The 20,623-nt window shown below is 45.8% G+C and overlaps 1 protein-coding gene across 8 annotated transcripts in view; it reads right to left on the reverse strand.

Annotated features, from left to right (window-relative positions):
• The window catches only part of Hivep2 (HIVEP zinc finger 2), a 190,924-nt gene extending 181,464 nt beyond the window's left edge, over positions 1 to 9,460 (reverse strand). For 3 of the 8 annotated variants that reach the window (XM_075948597.1, XM_075948588.1, XM_075948607.1), the window contains exon 1: positions 8,559 to 9,460. The gene's annotated coding sequence lies outside the window, so the exon portion shown is untranslated. Of the gene's footprint in view, positions 1 to 7,853; positions 8,114 to 8,162; positions 8,289 to 8,558 lie in introns of those variants that run through there. The other 5 variants (XM_075948648.1, XM_075948624.1, XM_075948632.1 and 2 more) reach the window with 4 other exon arrangements.
• Between the last annotated feature and the right edge of the window lie 11,163 nt (positions 9,461 to 20,623).

A 20,623-nucleotide genomic window follows, 5' to 3' on the forward strand; every position in this document is an offset into this window, starting at 1 on the left:
TTAACCCTGAAAAAATAGAAATAAATAGTGCTATAATATTTATTTATATGTTTACATACATATCTTTATACATATGTTTAAATCAGTGGGATATTTTAGGAGTGATTGAAGTAATCTCTCAGTGTTTCTTTAAATCCCATTTAGGCTAAGACACTCATTATATAAGTAGGAATTATCGAACACCTTGAAAAACATACAGCATAGTAACTGAATTTGCCAGAACATTCCTAAATTCCTCTACTAAAATGCTAACCCCCTAAGGATCAGGCCTTCTCTTTTACAGTTTTGTTCACTGGTGATGCCTCCGTGTCTAGACCACCACCTTTCCCAGACCACCAACCTTGGCTGAATGAAAACATTTTAAAATCAGCAGTCCCCCAAACTGCCCCATGAGCGGACCCAAGGCCTCAGGGGGGAACACTATTTCTCCCGGGCTATTGAAACTTAGGCAAAAGTTCAAGTTGGGTAATTCAGGCACCAAAAGCTATTTTTAGCCTGAACCCTTCCCACACCAGAGAATTCAGTTCACTTCACTGGTGCAGCACACTGGCTGAGCGGGCTGAGGAATATCCAAGATCTTAATTGGTGTTTCCATTTGTTAACTGCCGAAGCCTTGTGCATTATGACACTGTTTTCTAAACCGTTTCCATCAAGAGTTTAACGGACCATTTGAAAATAGTTCAGGAACATTTTACTGTCACAACAACTTGAGTTCTTTTGTGTTTTCATTCCCATGCAATCCCTTAAAAAGAATCAATGCCGCCGAGCACCATACACACACTGAGAGCTCACAGGGATCTGAGCACATAGGCCCACAGAAGCTTCACAGTGGCCCTCCAATAGATAGTCCCTCCTTTCATAACCTCAGAGCTGTCAAGTGAGTTTTCAACCACCCACCCCCACCCCCACCCCAGCTGGAATACACCCAGGGCCATTTCACCCTGCTCTGATTTCAAATCGAGGCTCCCGACCCAGAGAATGCCCACTTAAACCCCTGGTAAGTACCCACAGGCTGCTGAGGGAGGCCTGTACTTGGTGATAAAAATGGTTAGCTGGCTTTTTTTTTCATTTTTAAAGGACTCTTAACATGAACAACTATACCATGAGTTGACACAGAGCCTTGAGTTCAAATGCTGCTCCACGGGTGACTCAGTTTCCTCACTTGCAAACACAGAGATAATGACACCAAATCTCAAGGGTGGCCATGAGCTCCCAAGTGGGAAGTGGTTCCTGCTATGGAGCCTGTCATAGGACCAGAGTTCTTTAAGGCCCCAATCCCTTCCTCTTAACTGATTTGCTCGATTGGCCCTGTGCCAATTTTTTAAAGTGTTTTGTACATTTGGGTAATACCATGATTACAGAATAAAATGACGTTGCAGCCCCCTGTAACAACGCAGTCGAATTTTAGACTGATAAAATATAAGATGAGAGAGGCTGTAAAAGCCATCTGTTCCCATCTCTTCCATTTCCAAATGAAGTCCAGAGAGCTCGGATGACTAGCTTCTAGGTTGTCACAAAAAGTTCCCTGCAAAGACCAAGCCAAGCCTTCGTCCTCTGCCCCGCACGCCTGCGATCCCTTCCCTGGCTCTCACCTCCCACTACACAGAGATGGCAACACATGTAATTTTCAGACAATTAAGAGGTATAAAATAACCTCAATTTAATTGCATCCAATTAACAAGGCAAATTAGCGTTTCATATGTACACTATTAAACCAGTTGTCTGGCTTCCAAGAGAAATAAAGCATAGTTTCAAATGAATCTCCCATTTTGGAGTACAAAGCTACTTACAATTTAAATTACCTTCCCAACAATCTTCCTTCTATGGAATTAGACAGAATCTCGATTTTAAAATAAATCTTTTTTGCCACGATCTAGATAAGAATTCCTGGTATTATCTTGTAACTATCGATATTTTCTCTCTCCCTGAACACATGATTTTCTACCATGTTTATATGTTCGAGGGATGGTGTGAATACTTACAGAACCTTAAGTTACGACAAATGAGGGTGAGTCCAAATTTACGCAAAGCTTGGTTGCCAAAGTCCCATACCTTTGACATAAGTGAATCTGCCACAATGCAAATAAGATCTTCTTTCTTTTCAGAGAAAATGAAACCACCAAACAAACCTCTCTCGAGTCAAGCTTTGCATTTCCACTTCTCCAACACCATCATGACTTAGATCCAATAGTTACCAAGGAAACACCATGTTCTAATGACTTTCCAACGAATCACCAATCCATCCCTTACACATTTCCACCCCACGGTGTAAACGCGCTGTGATTTAACCATGATCACTGTTACACACTGGTGTTTGATGATCAGCTTCCATTACGTCATCGTGAATTATTTTTTAGGGTCAAACTTTGTAGAGCAACTTAAAATAATAGTGATATACCTCACTTACATTGCTGCTCAAACCTGAAATGGCAATGTTTAATCAAATATTTTAATCACTTTATTTACTGCCTATTAAGGTAACATTAGACGAGAGATTAAAGTCTCATTGTCACACAACAGAGTCCGCCTCCATTCTGAATGGTAGGGCAATCTGACCAACTCCTAACTACCAAGGCCTTTAGAACCTTTCTAAAACCCACACTTCATAGCATGGTTGCTCTGACCCAACCCTCAAGTGCAACCCAGCTTCCTCCAGACTACTATGGTCCCAGGGGATAGACAGTCAGCACCTTCCAAAACTCCCCCTGACTCTCCCCCTCCCTGGTACCACTGCTCTGCCCCCCACCCCATACCCTATCACAACACACTGCTTATTTTATTCAGCTTTCAACGCTTTCAATTACAAATCCCTTTTCCTGTGAAGACCTTCAGTTCTTTCCAGTTTAGGAAGCAGGAAGCTTCTAACTCTACTTTGATTTGGAAGCTTTAACTCTGCTTTATAATAAAGCTTCTAATAAACCATATGTCTTCTCCAGATTGTAAAACAAGCCTTCAAGTTGGAGATAATTGTCCTGCTGTCTGGTGATGAGTCTGTCGACAGAGTCCAAGCTCGGACTGCCACCTACGTTCTCAATATTATATAAAGACTGAAATTGAGAGTACATTAACAACATGATACACATGAAAAAGGAGGGAGATCTTCAGAAGCCTCTGTTTCCAGTTCTTTTCCTTCAACGTCATGTAACACTGATCCCAAATCATGTGAAATTGAATCCTTATTTTTGCAGTCATGTAGATAAATTATCTAGAGAATTGTAAGTTTCACCCTTTACTAGTCATTCAGAAATAATAGGTCCAGCTCATTCAGGGCTTCAAAGATTAATTGGTTACTTCAAAGACCTTGTTTTAAGAAAAAAAGAGCACTCTCTGAATTGGTAATTATTCATCAATTGGATCAATGATGCAGGTCAGTTCAGTTTACTAGAGCCCCAAATAAACATTTTTGAAATTTAAATTCCTTATGATCACAAATATGAGCATACACTGAAGTCAGCTCCTTCAGTGCCATTCCAAATCCCCAGAGGGTCAGACCAATTGATAACGAAGCTCTATGAAGGAGAGATCTGTGCCACAGCTCCATCCAGTCCTTGGGAATTTGCTTTACTATGACAACTATCCTCTAACATGGCCAGTAGGAAGGACATCACAGGGCCTGATTTGCCAAGAGCAGGCCTCCTTTATGCCTGATTGGGCAATCACTCATGCGGTCACCTGCCTCCCAGGGCTCACCCTCCTCCTCTGGCCTTATCTTGTCATCACTTCTTTCTTGTTATCAGCCCTCCAGCCTCACTGGCTTGCTTCCAGCTCCTGGACACATGCACGTCTCTCAACATCAAGAAAATGACACTTTTCTTTCGACACTTTCCCAATCACTTTGCTCCCGGACCAGGGTGACATAAACTCATTTATGTATTTTCCACAGCAAACTAGCACATTATTACACAGATACATTTACCACGTGGCCAGTGTCTATCTACCCACTCCCTTTCTCATTTGATCCAATCATTATATCCTTAGTAGCTAGCATAATGGCCGACCCATCAAAACTACATACTGAATGACTAGAATATCAGCTGTGATGATAAGACATCTGTGGTGGTATTCGGAAAAGACAGCTAAGATTGTGAGTGGCAAGTTTGAAAAGGCAGGGGTGGGGGCTGGTTATTCCCGACCCTGAAGTCAACCATCCAAAAGTGATGAGACGACTCCTGTTTCCTGCCCAGATTCACCCTCAGGGACCAAAGCATCATTTTCATCCTTTCCTCTCCATGTCTATGAGTTTGCCCTCTGCTTTAAGCTAACAGGAAGTTTAAACATATGGATTAACTAAGACAATAGATCAACTTGTCGTAGTTGATAACCTCAAATGATGGACAGTGTGAATGTGTAAGATTAGCACATCTTTGGTCCAGACCAATAGTAGATGAGACATCAGTTCTGGATCAGCCCTAAGGCAACCACGTAGCCAGTAAAGGCCCATGTCACTCTAACACTGGTTCATCTCGAGAAGCCTAAGTCGCACAGAGCAAGAAACACATCCTCTTTCTGTGAAGTTTTGGAGTTGTGCCACAATAATTAAGTGCTAAAATATTTTTCCAAATGACCTAACGGTGTCTGACACCTTTTGCAAAATACTGATTTTCAAACTCATTCTTCCAGGTTTTTGCCGTAATGAGCACAAAGGGAGCACTGCTCCGTGGTGATAGCAGGAACAAATAAGAAAGCAAAACCATTTCTCAGACATTTCCTTCAGACTACAACTATGTTAAAACAAAATCTCCCTATGTCTCAATGTCTCTATGTCCACCCCTAGTTTCACAGCAAAGCCCCCATTTAAGTATTTCCTTGGCATCACTGAAGACTTTCAGTGAGTAAAGCCAACCCACTTACCCTGGAAGGTTTGAAGCGCCATATGAAACCTGAGCTCCTTAACCTGGGTTAGCAGACTTCCTCTGCTCCACTCTCTGATATCACTCTGAAAGTCACAGAGCTTACATACCAAAGTTTAGCCAAAACATGAGCTCAGTGGATTCACATGAAAGTTCCTAGACAAGAAGTCTACCGCTGAAATATTCAAGGGCAGGCACACACTAGAGCCACGTCTCCACCCCCGGGATGGATGCAAAGGGCTGATGTAGGAGAAGGCGCTCCCTGTGCTGATGTGAACTAAAATGTGAAAACTGTATTTTCAGCCAGTAAGAGAGTTGCAACCCATCTGCCCCACGGCTGTGTTTCCAGATTATCTGAGCCCCTTTCCTCTTATTATGATGGTCACCACAGAAGTTTCAATCACTTCACAACTAATACTGAATTACACTTTCACCAGGCCAAACAACGTTTTTCTACCAATCTTTTCCTACAAGGTACTACGTTAAGAAATGAAAAGAAACACAAAGAGCAGACTTATTGGTTGTTGTGGCTGAAATGAAGTTTTTCCCACTTAAAAAAATGGCAAAGCATACATAAATTTATCATTTTACTAGAATATGCATAAGGCACTCAACCTGGTTTCTGAATAATGTCACACTGCCAAGAGTTCAGGCCGACACATGCACCACTATCCTCCAAGGCACGCCTGGATAAATGTTGTCTTCTGTTTTGTTTCATGGTAACAAGAACATTTGTAAGCACATCCAATAGAAAAGGAGCTGATCAATCAAAACATTCTGCTAGGTAATCTTTCAATGTAGTCAAACAACACCATTCTCTTATGTGATATGTTACCTATAATAAATTCTTCATACGTTGTGATGTCTTACAAAAATGTCTAGTTTAATACTTTTTAGCCCAACAGCCCCCAAGGATCTAACCAGTTAAAATATAAGCTAAATTCTAAATATGAAATAGCCTTAATATATTACCATTCCCCCAACTGTCCCCCAATCAATTTTCACTGATTTAATCTTAAGCAATCTCATATACAATAAGTTACTGCTAATAAAGTCAATCTAAAAAAAATGCAATCACTGAACACACCACAGATGTTAATATGAAATTTTGTGTTATACCCCATCTATTCTCAAAGCAATCAATGATCTCACACAATTTTCAGAAGATGCAGCATTGTGATATCGCATTTTTTCTGCACAAGAGAAACATAGTGCCTATTTCAAGCCTAGTGGTCCAAGAGATTATGACACTTGAAGCTCACGGTCACTATGTGGATATTGGCAGCTCTCCCTCCCCTCTCAGAATAAAAATGCAGTTGTAATCTGGTACCATGATTCCTTGGAGCTCCACCAGAATTTTCTCTTAGCAATGAAAAATGATTTCCAGATTACTCAGATGCAAAGCATTCCTGCTTTGATAAACTTCTACAACCAAAAACTCAAACCCAACAGGCTCATTATACAATCCTCTTGGGTCATTTGTAAAATTTTATATTGGCATGCCTATAAGACATATAAACAATCAGGCATTCGCAAACCTTTAACACATTTATAAATAATAATATAAGGATATACTTAAAATAACTTGGTTTGCTCAAGGACAAATAGCATCACTGTATCAGTACAGGAAATGTGTCTAATAAAGTTCCATGGCCTTTTTTAGGAGGATAGATCACAGCAAATTTAATTAGTATGAATCTTATTAATATTTCAAGTAATTTCTTGGTTTGATCATTCACGCAAAAGAAACAACTGTATTGAAGAGAAAAAAATCAATAGCCCTTGATGAGGGCTCTGAGTTGGCAAAAAAAAAAAAATAGTCCTCCTGTGAATTACTGAAGTCTAGTTTTTGGAGTGGAAGAAAGTACCAATATAGTTTTTAAATAAATTGAGTTATTTTTAAAATGGCAGAAAAGGAAGGAGGAAAAAAAATCAGTTCAATTTTTCAATATAATGAAAGTACCGGAAGCAAGTCTCTCTGTGCTCATTTTGGGCCTAAGTAACTGCACAGCATAAGGGTTTTGCAATGTCAGTTGCACAGCTTCCTGTGTGAATTCTAAGCCATTACAGGTGTCCTGGGGTTTCCCGTGTAACCTATTACCTAGAGATTCCTCTGCTTGCCTCTGCGCTAGACCCCTCTGCCCCCAGGCCAAGCACATTACTGCGGGTCTCCTCCAAGCGTACGGACCCTCTCTATTCACTGCATCTCTGAGGTGAGAGCGCCCACTTTCCCTTGGCGATGCAAGTCAAAAGCTTTCGCATTCGGAGGACTAGTTCCTGCAGTCCTTTGCACTTAGATGCTTTCAAGTAGGCAGGCCAGTGATGAGCCACTAAAAGAAACCCTCCTTCCCCTCCGTCTCTTCCTCAGTGGGAGCCGCATCCCTAAAGCACAACACCCAGAGACCCTTTCCGACCTTCTAGCCCCCACACAGGATGAGCCTGAAGGGTTGGGGTCTCTTTTGCTCCCGTCCTCTGCTGCACTGGGTCTGTTATGTAAGAGGGACAGGACGCGGGAGGCACATGCGTATAAAGCGCACCGATCTGTGATAACAGCTGGGATGGCAGGGCATATCTGGAGTCGTCCCCCCACCAAATACGACAGACACCACACACGCACATCACCCTCCACCACACACACACACAGAGAGAGACACACACGCACACACAGAGCTATGTTTTCCTGTCTTAGCCCTACCAGTACCAGACGCACAGAATAGAAAGGAGGGGGACTGGGGGTGAAGGGAGGTGAGAGGTGCGGCAGCAGCAGCACATCTGCTTTGATAGCAGCCAGCAAAGCCGCCGCGGCAGAGAGCCCCTCGTTAACCCCCTTCCTGTGGCTGCACCACGTCATGGAACATTCCCGGAACGGGCCAACGTTCCACCCACTTCAGGGAACAGACATAAAGGCGCAGACCCAGCTCCTCACGGTGCACAGCCCAAACACACATGTTTCTTCCCGATCCCCCAAGCAGAAGCACAAATAAGCATGCAATCCGCCCCCACCCGTCTCCACGCGCCCGGGGCCAGCCGGCGGCGGCTGGAGCCGCTCTGCGGCCGGTGCACCCGCAAGGCGAGGGCGCCTCCGCCTGAACCTTCCATGGAGACAGTCCCCTCCTTCTTCGCTTCCTTCCTTCCTTCCTTCTCTCCTTCCTTCCTTCCTCGCTCCGGAGGAGAAAGGAGTCACCGAAATGCTCACAGCCAGTGCCTCCACTGCTCTCGCTCGGCCGCAGGCCGGCGGCCCGGCCCTTGCCGTCCGCCCGCCCGCCTGCCCGCGCCGCCCCCGGCCCCGCACCGCGCCCCCTCCCCCGCTACCTGACAACGGGCCGCCAGCCGCGGCAGCCGCAGCGGTGGCCGGGCGGTGCGCGCCGGTGCACGTCCCTCATTAGTAACCAGGCACATTCCTGCCTCCAGCGCTCCCGCGCGGCCCCCTCCCCCCCCAGGACATTACGCAAAGCAGCCTCCCCTCATCTGCATAGATCCTCGGCCAGGGTATTCCCCGCATTTCCCAACGCGCCCGACCCCCCTCGTCGAGGTCTCCCCCCATCCCCTCCCCCTCCTCCGACCCTCACCCCTGGGCCACCGGGAAACCGGCCTGGGTCGCGCGCGGCGGAGGGGGCGATGGAGTTGGGCGAAGGCGATTTCAGGGTAAAGTGAAACAAGCTCTATCTCAAGAGCAGGCAGGATAAACCCAGCGCCGAGGCCACTTACCGAGCCGAGGAGGGACCTAGATTCCCGCCGCTCTGCTCTGCCAGCGGCCGGTGCGCCCTCCACGCACCCCCGGGCTGCACCCAGTACCCAAGAGTCGAGGCGTGGAGGGAGGCTGCTACCCAGCCAGGAGACCTTTCAAGTTGCTCGGGCTCCCGGCAAGCTTCAGTGTCCAAGACTCAACTTGTCAAATACTTGTGCCACAGTCACCGAAGATGTCTCTCTCTTTTTCTTTCTTTCTTTTTCTTTTTCTTTTTCTTTTTGCGGAGACCCTCCTCCACCGGGGAGAGACAGCGTACGGCGGCGCCCCGCTCTCCAGCTCTCCACCCCCTCACCTCCAGCCCGCCTCCCGCCGGCCGCCAGTCTCCCGGCCGCGAGCCCCTCGGGTGGCTGTCAGCTCCCGGCAGTCCGGGTGACAGCGGCCGAAGGAGGGCGCGACACGGCGGGCTGAGTAGGGGGGATCCTCGCAGCCGCGGCGGCCGCTCACCTGTAAAGTCACCGCTGCGCTGGAGGAAGAAGAGGAGGGAGAGAAGGGGAGGAAAGCCCCCTGATGCCCTTGTTCTTGCTGCCGCGGCCGCTCCTCACCCAGGCTGAGCGTGTCTGGTGGGGGGTGTCTGGTAGCATTTCCTTAAGGACAGAGGGAGGGCGGGCGCGGAGGGAGGGAGGAGGGAGGGAGGCGATCCCCACCGCCAGCCCTGGCTCCTCTAGCCTTTATTTATATATTTATTTATTTTCGGACACTGTAAGGAGATGGAGCCGGGGCCGGGGCCGAAGCCGCCAGAAAAGGGCTTGAGCAGCGGGACCCGGGCCGCAGTTTGTCGGCGTGCGGGAGCCGCAGCGGCCGCCTCCCCTCCGGGCTGTGGACGCACCGGGTTATTCCTGGCAGCGCCTCCCCGAACAGAAGTTACTAGGAGGAGTGCGCGGCGAGGGCGGGCGGGGGAGAGGCGCGGGGAGGGAGGGAGGGAGGAAGAGGGAGAGACTCAGCCAGCGACGTCATCGGATCCCCCAGCGCGTCCCTGGGAGGGAGGCTGAACCAGAAAAACCAGTCTGGAGCTGGCCAGTGGGGCGAGGGATGTGCGGGGCGCCCGGCGACCCGGACTGGCCCCGTTGCGGGCGCGCGGGGGAGGAAAGGTCGCCGCTGAGCTCCCCTCGCTAAGAGCCGGGATCTCCCCTGAGAACTGGTATCAGCTTGCCACGCAGAAACACTGGGGCGTCTGGAGCAGTCTGAGAATTTCCTACTAGGGTGTGGAAACCTCCTTCGTGCCCAGCCCCTTCCCACCCCACCCCCCTTCCCACGTACCGGCTCCCTGCCTTCCTAGGGAACGGAATTAGGTGATTAGTGTGGTCCTCATATTTTGCCCCATCCCTCTTCTCTTCCCCTGCCTCTACTCACGATTTTGTTATCAATTGAGAAAAAAAACAACAACAACAAAATTATACTGCGGCCCCTGGAACTCTCAAAATGTTTTACTGGCATTTTCCGTACCCCGGCGGAAGCACGAAGTTTTCATGCGCTCGAAAAGTCCCATTTGCTTTGCCCGGGGTCACTCCCCAGGGTGCCCCGGGTGCACCCTGCTCAGGAAGCCGCCCGCCCTCGCCGGGGTATTCAAATAGGCTGGGGCAGCGGCGCGGGGAGCAGCTGCCGGTTTCCTGGGGGCGCCGCTCGGGGAAAGGGGGCGAGCTGCTGCCACCTCCAGCTGTGCGCTTCTGTTTCCTTGGTAGGGACTGAAATCACACCCAGCCCTGGGAGAGCTGGGCGGGGCGTCGGGGAGGTGGGGAGGGAATCCCAAGCGAGTAGGGGCCGGGACTCTGGCTTCCTCCCCAACCCGGCAACACCCGGGGGACACCGGGGCTCCCTCGGGCCGTTACCCAGCGTGTGTGGACTCGTGTGCACCCTCAGGGGAGGTCCCCAGGAGGTCGCTGCGCCTGAGCGCAGACACAGGCTTCTGGGCGGCGCCGACGCCCGGAGCGTCTTCTCCGGGTGGGCTAGTCGCACAGCCCGACCGCGCGCCACCCACCCGGGGCACACAAGCCGCTTCGCCCAAGCTGTCGGAACCAAGCGTCCCGGGCCGGCCCGGGCCGTAGCACCCTCTCCCCACCCCCTGTCCGTGCCACCGCCCAGCCTGGGGCGGAGTAAACAAGAGACGCACAAGATTTGACCTGGCGCGACCCGGTTTCTGGCCGGGGTTCCCCAGGAGCAGGTGACTCCGTGGGAGGGGTGGAAATTAGCCTCTGGAATTCGGGCCAGAGAGACTAGAACTGTGGTTCTGCTATTAAGGCCGGTATATCACCAACAACTAAGGGATATTCTCCGTCTCCGGTCTCAGATTTCGCAGTTACCAAACGTCAAGACATAGAAAAAAAAAAATCGCTAACCTTCTCATTAAAAGTGAAGGGCCGCCTCTGTAATGAGTTGAAGAATAACGCCTTTGGTTTCGTTTTGGTTTTGGTTTTCATTTTGACCTATAAACAGAGTGTTATGAGAGTCCCTGTGTTGTGACAGCATTACTGTGAAGAGCGACTCTACAAAAATGAAATGGTAAATAAAATAAAAATTCTAATCACTTTTTAGAAGAAGAAAAATCTGGAGATAAGGAATAAGATTTACTATGTTTTTTAGATGAGTCTCAATTAAATTCAAAGCCTTCTTCCACTAAGCAGCTTTTTCTTTCATTGTACAAGTTCCTTGATATTCCGCCCCTTTTGTCTTAACTGGAAAGCCTTAATAGGAAAAAGAAATATCCCAACCACCATTTTTCTTTTAAATGTCTGTCTTTAAAATATCCATTTAAAATCCAAGTGTGATCTTCAATTTTTTTTCCACTTTCAAGCCCACCTGCTAAATGTGCCCAGAGCCTGTTTTATTTAATTGCTTAATAGGGAAGATTACTCAGTTTCTCTAAGAATCCTTCAGCAAACACTGCACAGCAGCTGCCCAAGCACTCAGAAACTGAGTAAACAAAGTAGCAGGCAGCAGTTTGCCTCAGTGGAGTGAATGTTACTTGATAACTTAGCCACTCTTTTAAAGACTAACAAAGTATTCTGAGTCTATTCTGATTATTACAATACTCAGGTACATGGGTAGTTGAAATAAGTATTTTAAAAAGGAAGGTATTATACAAAAAATTGCGAAAATCTGATCTTACCATCAAAAGATTCCTGAAAAGAATGTCTTTAATCAATATTTGACACTTTTGAGGGTTTTTGTTGTTTGTTTGTTTGTTTGATTGGTTGGTTGCTTGGGTTTGATTTGGTTTTTCTAAACGAGGTTTCTCTGTGTAGCTGACTGGCCAGGAATGCTTTTTTATAGACCAGGCTGGCCTCAAACTCACAGCTGCCTGTCTCTGCCTCCCAAGAGCTGGATTTAAAGACATGTGCCACCCCCACCAGCTAATCTTGGATACTTTTAAAATGATTACGTTGAGTGAAAGTTGTCAAGTGTCAAAGACGATAGACTGAACTGAGTTGAATAGATGTTAAAATATATATCAATATGAATATAAACAAACAGGAGACCCCGGTGGGACCAGTGGAAATTAGCCTCGGGAATCCCTAGCACAAGAAGTACCCATGGCTCTGCTTTTAAGGGAAGTATATTACCTATAGCTATGGGATGTCTACTGGAACAGTAGTCACAGTCTTCCAATACATCAGTCATTGCTCTCTGTCTAATATACACAGGCTTGAGTGGTGCAAGCCACTATGCACAGAGAGAGCAAATCACTGCTAGCCATTCCAGAGCCAGATATCCATGGGACTCTAGTAAAAGGCACCTTGAGGCTCACACCTCTTACCTGAGTAGGTCTCACCGGCATGGCCTGCTGTTTCAGCTTCTATTGGAATGGTTGCAGCACCTTTGCCTTCCATGCAAACTCCTTTATAAACCTTATTGTATATCTATAGCACACGCATACTGTGCACAGTCAGTGGACGTCTGGTTTCTTAGAAGGATGGACAGGATAGTCACAGAAAAACTCCTCCTCCAAGGATAAAGCTGGCATTGGATAGGAAACTGCATGCCACCCCGAGAAAAGCCCCATGGGAAGTGAGGCTTGATAAAACACAGTGGACTCAGAGGGAGCACCTCTATGGAGCACCAGAAACCAGGCAGAACTTCCATTCCATCACTCCCTAAACGCATCCCCTTAGGATGTCTCAATTTCAAAGGACAGAAGTTTTCAGCATCTGGATTATGAGATATTAGGAAACTAAAATACTAATAGTTCTGGACACACATTTTTCATCCTGGTGCAAGAAAATGCTTTCCTTCAAAACATATTTATTGAGTGTCTGCTATGCTATGTACTGAAGACACTTTGGACACATCAGTGAGCAAATGAAAGAACTGTGAATTCAAGGAGTTTCCTTCTAGGCAGAAGGGGGGAGGGAAAAAATCAGTGTATATAATAAATATGAAAATCAAACTGTATAGGACTTTAAAAGGTAAAGAGATTCAGAAAAAAAGAAAAAACTTAAATAAAGCATATAGGTGGAGTGAGATAGCCCTGTCACTGTGTCAAACACTAAGAAAGAAACTTACTACCAAGGTTAAAGAAATGATTTGTCCTAGCAGATATCTGGAGGAGCAGTTATCAGGAAAAAGGAAAGACTAACATGAACCTTCCAAACTTGAAATTTGTGTAGACTGCAAGGGGAAAAGGTTTGGTGTGGAGACGCTGAGACAATCAGTGAGTAGACTCCAGGCAACTGTAAGGATCCCTCTTGCTGTAGGACAAGGTTGAACAAACAAGTTTTCGGCCACCCAGTTCCCCCCTCTAACTGAATCTGTGTGAACTCCAGAACTCCAGACTCTCTGTTTCTTCTTCTTCTTCTTCTTCTTCTTCTTCTTCTTCTTCTTCTTCTTCTTCTTCTTCTTCTTCTTCTTCTTCTTCTTCTTCTTCTTCCTCTTCCTCTTCCTCTTCCTCTTCTTCCCCTCCCCCTTCTCCTTTTTCTTTTCTTTTTGCCCTTCAGACAGAGTTTCTCTGTGTAGTCTGACTGTCCTGGAACTCACTCTGTAGACCAGGTTGAAACCAGAGAGCCACCTGCCTCTGCTACCTGAGTGCTCAGATTAAAGTTGTGTGAACCACCAGCACCCAGCCAAAGACTGCATTTTTAACAGTTATAGCAGCTGATTATTTAATGCATTCTAATGCTTAAGATCTACTTCCACAAAGTACAAAGCCTGATCACCAAGAAGACATTGTCCATAAAATGCCTAGAGAACCTAGCCTCAACTCCAGCAAGTTTTAAGGAAATGGGATATATGAGTTACTCTTTTGCCACTGTAGCAAAGAAGGCAGCTGAAGCAACATAAGAGTGGAATGATTTGTGTGCATTCACTCATATATGAATCATAGTTGCTTGGCTCCATGTGCCTGGACAGAATGTCATGGCATTAAGAGCATGTGAAGGAGGAGGCTGTTTATCACGTGTTGGACAGGGAGCAGCAGGAGGAGTGCGGTGGTTTGAATCAGAATGGACCCCAGGGGCTCAAATGTTTGAATACTTGGTCCCCAGTTTGTAGAACTGTTTGGGAAGCTTTAAGGGGTGTGACTCCATCAATCTGTCCCCATGGACTCTCACCCTCTAGAACTCCAAGCCCAATTAAACTCTTTCTTGTATAAGTAGCTTCGGTCACAGGGTGTTTGCACAAGAACAAAAATGTAACTAAGATAAGAGGAGAGGAATAGGTTTCATGATGTAATCTCCAAAGATCTGATTCCTCCAGCTAGACTCCTGCCTCCTAAGGTAGAAATCACATCCATCAAATAGTTCAGCAATCTGCAGAACCAGTCTTCAATAAGTAAGCCCTATGAGGGCACTTCAGATTTAGAAGAGAACATTCCACCCCTGGGTCCCAAGGTTTATGATCATTTCCTAATGCAAAATGTTTTTTATTTATCAAAAAAATAATTCCCAAAGTCTCTAGATGTGGAATATTACTCAAAAGTCCAAATTCAATGTCTCCTCCGACACTCATAGCTAACTCTTAGCTGTAATGGCCTCTAAAATGAAGAAGAATATACACTTGAAGATATAGTCAACATTCCCATCCTAAAAAGGAAGAATGGGAGAACAGCAAGAAAGGATCGGACCTAAGCAAGACTGACTCCCAGCAGGACAAACACCATGTCCACACACTGGGGCGTGCTGAATGAACTGAGTTCGAAATGCTTTGGCAACCTTGATTCTCCAGACTTCTGGTTTACAAGAAAGTGACTCCTGTCTCAGGATGACTCAACTCCCTGCCTGTTCCCTCCCTTGGTAGATAGTTCATGTCCGTGTCCTCTTCAACTCCCTGGGGTTTCCACATGAGTCTTCACCATCAGAGCTTCATATTGCCGCCCTTGTGGGGGAAGCCCATCACACACTGCCTGGCCTCTCAAGCTTTCTTTCAAAGTCAGGGTAGAAGCCTCATGATCCCTTTACTCTTTCCTTCTTCCTGTAAGATTGGCTACACATGGGTGGACCAAGGTCTGCTGCCAACTTCATCAGTTAAGATCACTTTTGGCCATAGCTGTAGTAGCTTTCGAGTATCTGAGCGACTAAACATTATGAAATGGGTCCAGAGGAAACATCTTCGTAGCTGTCCCCAGCCTGGCCCTGTTCAAGCATCTCAGAATTCTCTTTTTACAAGGGAAAATGTTTAAATGAGCTCACTTTTCATATACTTGAGTTAGTCATGGGGGCATATGGCCAATTCCTGAGATACCTCAAGTCATCTTTTTTCTATTGTCCCCCTTGCTATATGTGTGTGTACACATGTGTAGTGCATGTGTGTACGTGTGTTTGCGCATGTGTGTGTGTGGGGGGCTAGTCTCTTCAGGAACCACATGATGCTTGGCTCAAACTTTATTCTCACTTTTATTCCAAAACTATGATGTTTAATCTTTCTACTCTCATTTTGCTGGTACTTCTCACTATAAACCAGCTAAATGCAGTCAACAATAACCACGTCACAACCTGATGTGGGAGTGTCATATATCAATCTGTTGATTTCATTGGTTAAGCAATAAAGAAACTGCTTGGTCCTCATAGGTTAAAACATAGGTGGGCGGAGTAAACAGAACGGAAGGCTGGGAGAAAGAAGCTGAGTCAGGAGTCGCCATGGTTCTCCCACTCCAGGCAGACGCAGGTTAAGATCATTCCTGGTAAGCCAGCTCTTGGGCTACAGCAGATTATTAGAAATGGGCTAGTCCAGGTGCGAGAGCTAGCCTAGAAGAGGCTAGATAGAAATGGGCCAAGCGGTGTTTAAAAGAATACAGTTTCCGTGTAATTATTTCGGGAAAAGCTAGCCGTGGGAGCGGCTGGATGCCGGGAACGCAGCCCTGCCACTCCTATTTCAACAACAACCTGAGTGCTATGATGGCTTATAATATTCTTTATCAGATTAACTAGTTTAGTAATTTTACACTTTGCATCACCTAAAGTCTCGAGGCATGAATATCAATAAATTGCTTGCCAGAATGTAACACAAATGTTCTCTTTTCAAATCTCCAACTCATTCCATAGTTCTACCTGAGATTACCAAAAAAAAGAAAACTGTACTGACTGTAGTTTTACTTGGATTCTGTTCCTCTGAGCCCTCCACCCCATCCCTGAAACACCCTGTTGGTTATCCTTGCAACACGTTGGGCTTCTTTAACTGACTTCTCCTAATTTCCAATTTCCCCTACAACCCAGTTCCAACACCTTATGGGCCAAGTGGGTAGGATTAGCAACAAAGAAATCCCCAACTGCCCACTACAAATTTTCTGTATTAGTTATTTTTCTCATCACTATGATAAAATAATAGACAGAACAAACTTAATGGCACAGATTTGGGGCTCGTGGTTTTAGAGGGTTCAGTCCATGGTCACTTGGCTCCACGTGTTTGAACCCATGTTGAGTCAGAACATGGGGCAAGGTCATTCATCCCATGACAAACACAAAGCAGAACCAAGGCACAATGAGAAGAAGTTAGGACAAATGGACTTTTCAAGGACATTCCCCTAGTGACCTACTGCCCCCAACAAATCCCTACCCTAAAGTTCCATCACATCTCAAGTGTGACCTACTGTCCCCAACCAGTCCTTGCCTTACAGCTCCATCACATCTCAATAGAGTGTCACCTCATCACATAGACTTGCAGGAGCATCTCATTTTCAAACTGCAACACAGGGATTTCATTGTCTCCCATAGCTGGATGTTGGGAGCTCAGCAAGATCCTCAGTGCAAATTGTTCTTCTCCTAATTAGATCTTTGTCTGTCTCTCAGGAATTTTTATCTCTCTGTTTCCTTTGTCTTCTAGACAAACATTTGGAAGCATGGCAGTAGCATTCCCAGTTTATCAGTTGATTGTTTTGGTGGTTACAGTGGAAGAAGATCTTCCCATGTAGCTTAGGCAGCTCCAGCCATATCCTTACACGTGAACCAGTCATTAGCCTTGGGTGGGTGATCTAGTTGGTCATGCTTGCACTTGGAAGTGTGAGAAATCCCTCATGGAGAAAGTATCACACAAAGAAGGAGTCACACAGATTTGTCTACTAAATTTCGAATTCTGCCTTGTTGTTGACTTAAATTAAGAAGTTGACCATAATGATGTATCCAATATCGCCAACTGCATAAATTCTGACTACAGGAGAAATTTTAATTAATTAATTAATTATAATTAATTGTTAATTTAATTTATTAATTCTCCTGTAAAATTGAGAAAAATGTGTCTTGGGAATAACCTCAGTTGATGAAGTGCTTGCCTTGCAAGTATGAAGATCTGAGTTCAGTCCCCACAACCCATACGTCAAAACCTGGCACAATGAGATGCACTTGGCCATCCCACTGCTAGGGAGGCAGAGACAGGAGGATACCTAGGGCTTGCAGGCTGTCTAGACTAGACCACTTGTGGGTTCCAGGCAGGAGAGAAACTGTCTCAAAAATAGGTGGACAGAGCCTGAGGAGTTACACCCTAGATTGCTCCCTAGTTTACACCCGTGCACACATGCCCACACACACCCACACATACATATACACATGATCCCCACTCACACATAAATTATACACACATGTGCCATTTGCTCTGACTAATTTAATGCTCTTAAAAATCAGCAACACTAAAAGGATTGTTCTGATGAATAAATGGAATATAACAGGTGGTCTTAGTAAAAATTTAGAACTGCCTGTCAATGGATCACCAATTTTCATCTGTTTTAATTGATATGTAAAGAAAAATAAGTTAAATCGTAATTAGCTTTATGGAGAATACCTAGATCTCGAAGTAAAAGATTTTAAGGGAAAATAGTCTTGTCTTTTAAAATCATTAATAGAACACAGGTCTAAACATCCTAACATACACCATTGGGTTTGTTCAAGTAGTAATATCCTTTGCTTGCAAAGTGGAGGGAAGTGACAGTAATGAAGGTCTAATTATCTAGGACCACAGTGTGACTTAAGGCGACATCTGTTAGGATTAAATGATAAGTTGCTTACTCCCATGCCTTCAGAACATAAACAGAAAGCTGATCAGTGGTGGTACATGCCTTTAATTCCAACACTTGGAAGGCAGAGGCAGCTGGATCTCTAAGTTTAAGCCCAACCTGATGTGGGAGTGTCATATATCAATCTGTTGATTTCATTGGTTAAGCAATAAAGAAACTGCTAGGCCCATTTGATAGGCCCACCCTTAGGTGGGTGGAGTAAACAGAACGGAAAGGCTGGGAGAAAGAAGCTGAGTTAGTGAGTCGCCATGATTTTCCCACTCCAGAGAGACACAGGTTAAGATCATTCCTGGTAAGCCAGCTCGTGGGCTACAGCAGATTATTAGAAATGGGCTAGTCCAGGTGCGAGAGCTAGCCTAGAAGAGGCTAGATAGAAATGGGCCAAGCGGTGTTTAAAAGAATACAGTTTCCATGTAATTATTTTGGGGCATAACCTAGAGCTAGCCATGTGGGCGGCCGGGTGCCGGGGACGCAGCCCCGCCGATCCTACTACTACACCAGCCTGGTCTACAAAGTGAGTTCCAGGACAGTCAGGGATACATAGGGAAACCCTGTATTTAAAAAAGAATAGAAAAGGAGGGAGGAGGAGAAGGAGGAGAAAAAAGGAGAAAGAGGAGGAGGAGGAGAAGGAGGAGGAGGAGGAGGAGGAGGAGGAGGAGGAGGAGAAGAAGAAGAAGAAGAAGAAGAAGAAGAAGAAGAAGAAGAAGAAGAAGAAGAAGAAGAAGAAGAGCATATTGACAACTGTGTGTCTTTTATTACTCCAGATTTTCCATAAATGCCCTTCCAAGGCCTGCAACAACATCTCTTGATATGCTTAATCAAAAGTCTGTGCTGCCCCCTGGGTTAGGATCTGGAAAGCTCCATGGTGAATAAGAGCTTCACATTACACCAGTTTTCATCGAAGTGTGAGAGCCATCCCTTACTCCACTGAATATGATGAAACTGAGCTGGCTGGCTACCAGGAATCCCCTTCGCTCCTTTTGGTCACATTTTCCTGTGTTCTATTTAATTCTTTATAGCCAATTGGCCCCTTTTTGCCTAAAGGATACTTTTGATGTCTCTTTTTAAAAAATTAGGCTTCATCTGTACACAAATAATTATATAGGGGGAAAATGCCTGTTGAAAGAATTAACCCCAGTGTGGAAAGGGTGGAGAGGCCATGCTCCAGTTCCCTTTCAGTTGCTGTGATGAAACAGGTGGGCCAAAATCAACTCAGGGAAGAAAACTTTCCTTCTAACATACAGTCCATCATGGAGAGATTTCAGGGAAGGAACGCAAGGAGGAACTTGAAGAAACTATGGAAAAAACATTGCTCTCTGGTTTGCTCACTTTCAGGCTGGTTGATAGCTATCATCCTTACATATCCCAGGACCATTTGCCAAGGGGTGTTTCCAATCTCAGTGGGCTCGGCCCTTCTGTATCAACAAAATAATCCTCCAACACACATGGCCACAGGCCCATCTGCTCTAGGCATTCCCTCAACTGAGACTCCATTCTCAGGCGATTCTAGGTGGCATTGACAGCTAAAGATAAATAGGACAGGGGCACAAAGGCACTCTGGATGTGGCCGCTCAGGGACAGGAAGGCTGAGGCATGAGCTGGTACAGGGGCACAAAGGCACTCTGGATGTGGCCACTCAGGGACAGGAAGGCTGAGGCATGAGCTGGTACAAACAGATTCTTACGATGTTCTGGTCTCGTTTGACATGGACCCTGCCACGATGTGTGACAGACACTGAATATTTCATATTTCACAACCCAAGCCGCTGGGGAAACTCGTGTATTACATTCTAGAGAGATTGCATCAGATACCAGCAGGTTTTAGTCTGAGGAAGGCAAATTCCACTACATCTCATTACTTTCTTAAGGACTGGAGAATGAAAGAAAAAAGCAGCAGGAACAAGATTCCATCCAAGGGAGCTATGCAAGCTACCCAGGGGGAAAACCAGTCAACCCAGCAAGTCCAATCTAGCTGTAATGCCTACAAATCATAACCATGACCAGCATGGCAAGATGTTTCAAAAGGTATGATGGTGGCACTTATATCCTGGGGGTGACCAAGAGCCGCTGAATTGGAATGTAAGACATGCTAGATAGAAGGGGATTCATGTCAAGCACTTCAAATTTAGGCAACTGCCCCTGACTAGTGAGGTGATGGAACCCAGGTGAGTGCCTAAAACTACCAATTGGCCAAACCAGTACAGTTCCTAATGGTGTTCTAAATACTCATGCTTATGTGTATAAACCCACAGAAAAGTGCAGCTCTTATCCTCACCATGGAAACATCTTTCTTTAGGTAACAGAGATCATTATAGAAATCCATGACTTGTCAAGATGCAGACAATAACTGAGAGTAGGGGCCTGTCCCCAGTTAACACATTTACAACAGCACCCCCACACCCGACGCTCAGAGACATTTACAGAAGCAGGGAGCAGAAGACTGACTGAATGAGACAGCCAAGATATCTGCGGTGAGATAATATCTTCTGCACACCTCAGGGAAACTGCACCCATGAGCTGTCAACAACATGGTTAGTGGAAAAAAGCAGCAATAATAAAATTAAGTAAATAAAAGCATAAAAGAAGACACGAAGTG

Source organism: Microtus pennsylvanicus, chromosome 1 (assembly GCF_037038515.1).
Source record: "Microtus pennsylvanicus isolate mMicPen1 chromosome 1, mMicPen1.hap1, whole genome shotgun sequence".
NCBI classification, from domain to species: Eukaryota; Metazoa; Chordata; class Mammalia; order Rodentia; family Cricetidae; genus Microtus; species Microtus pennsylvanicus.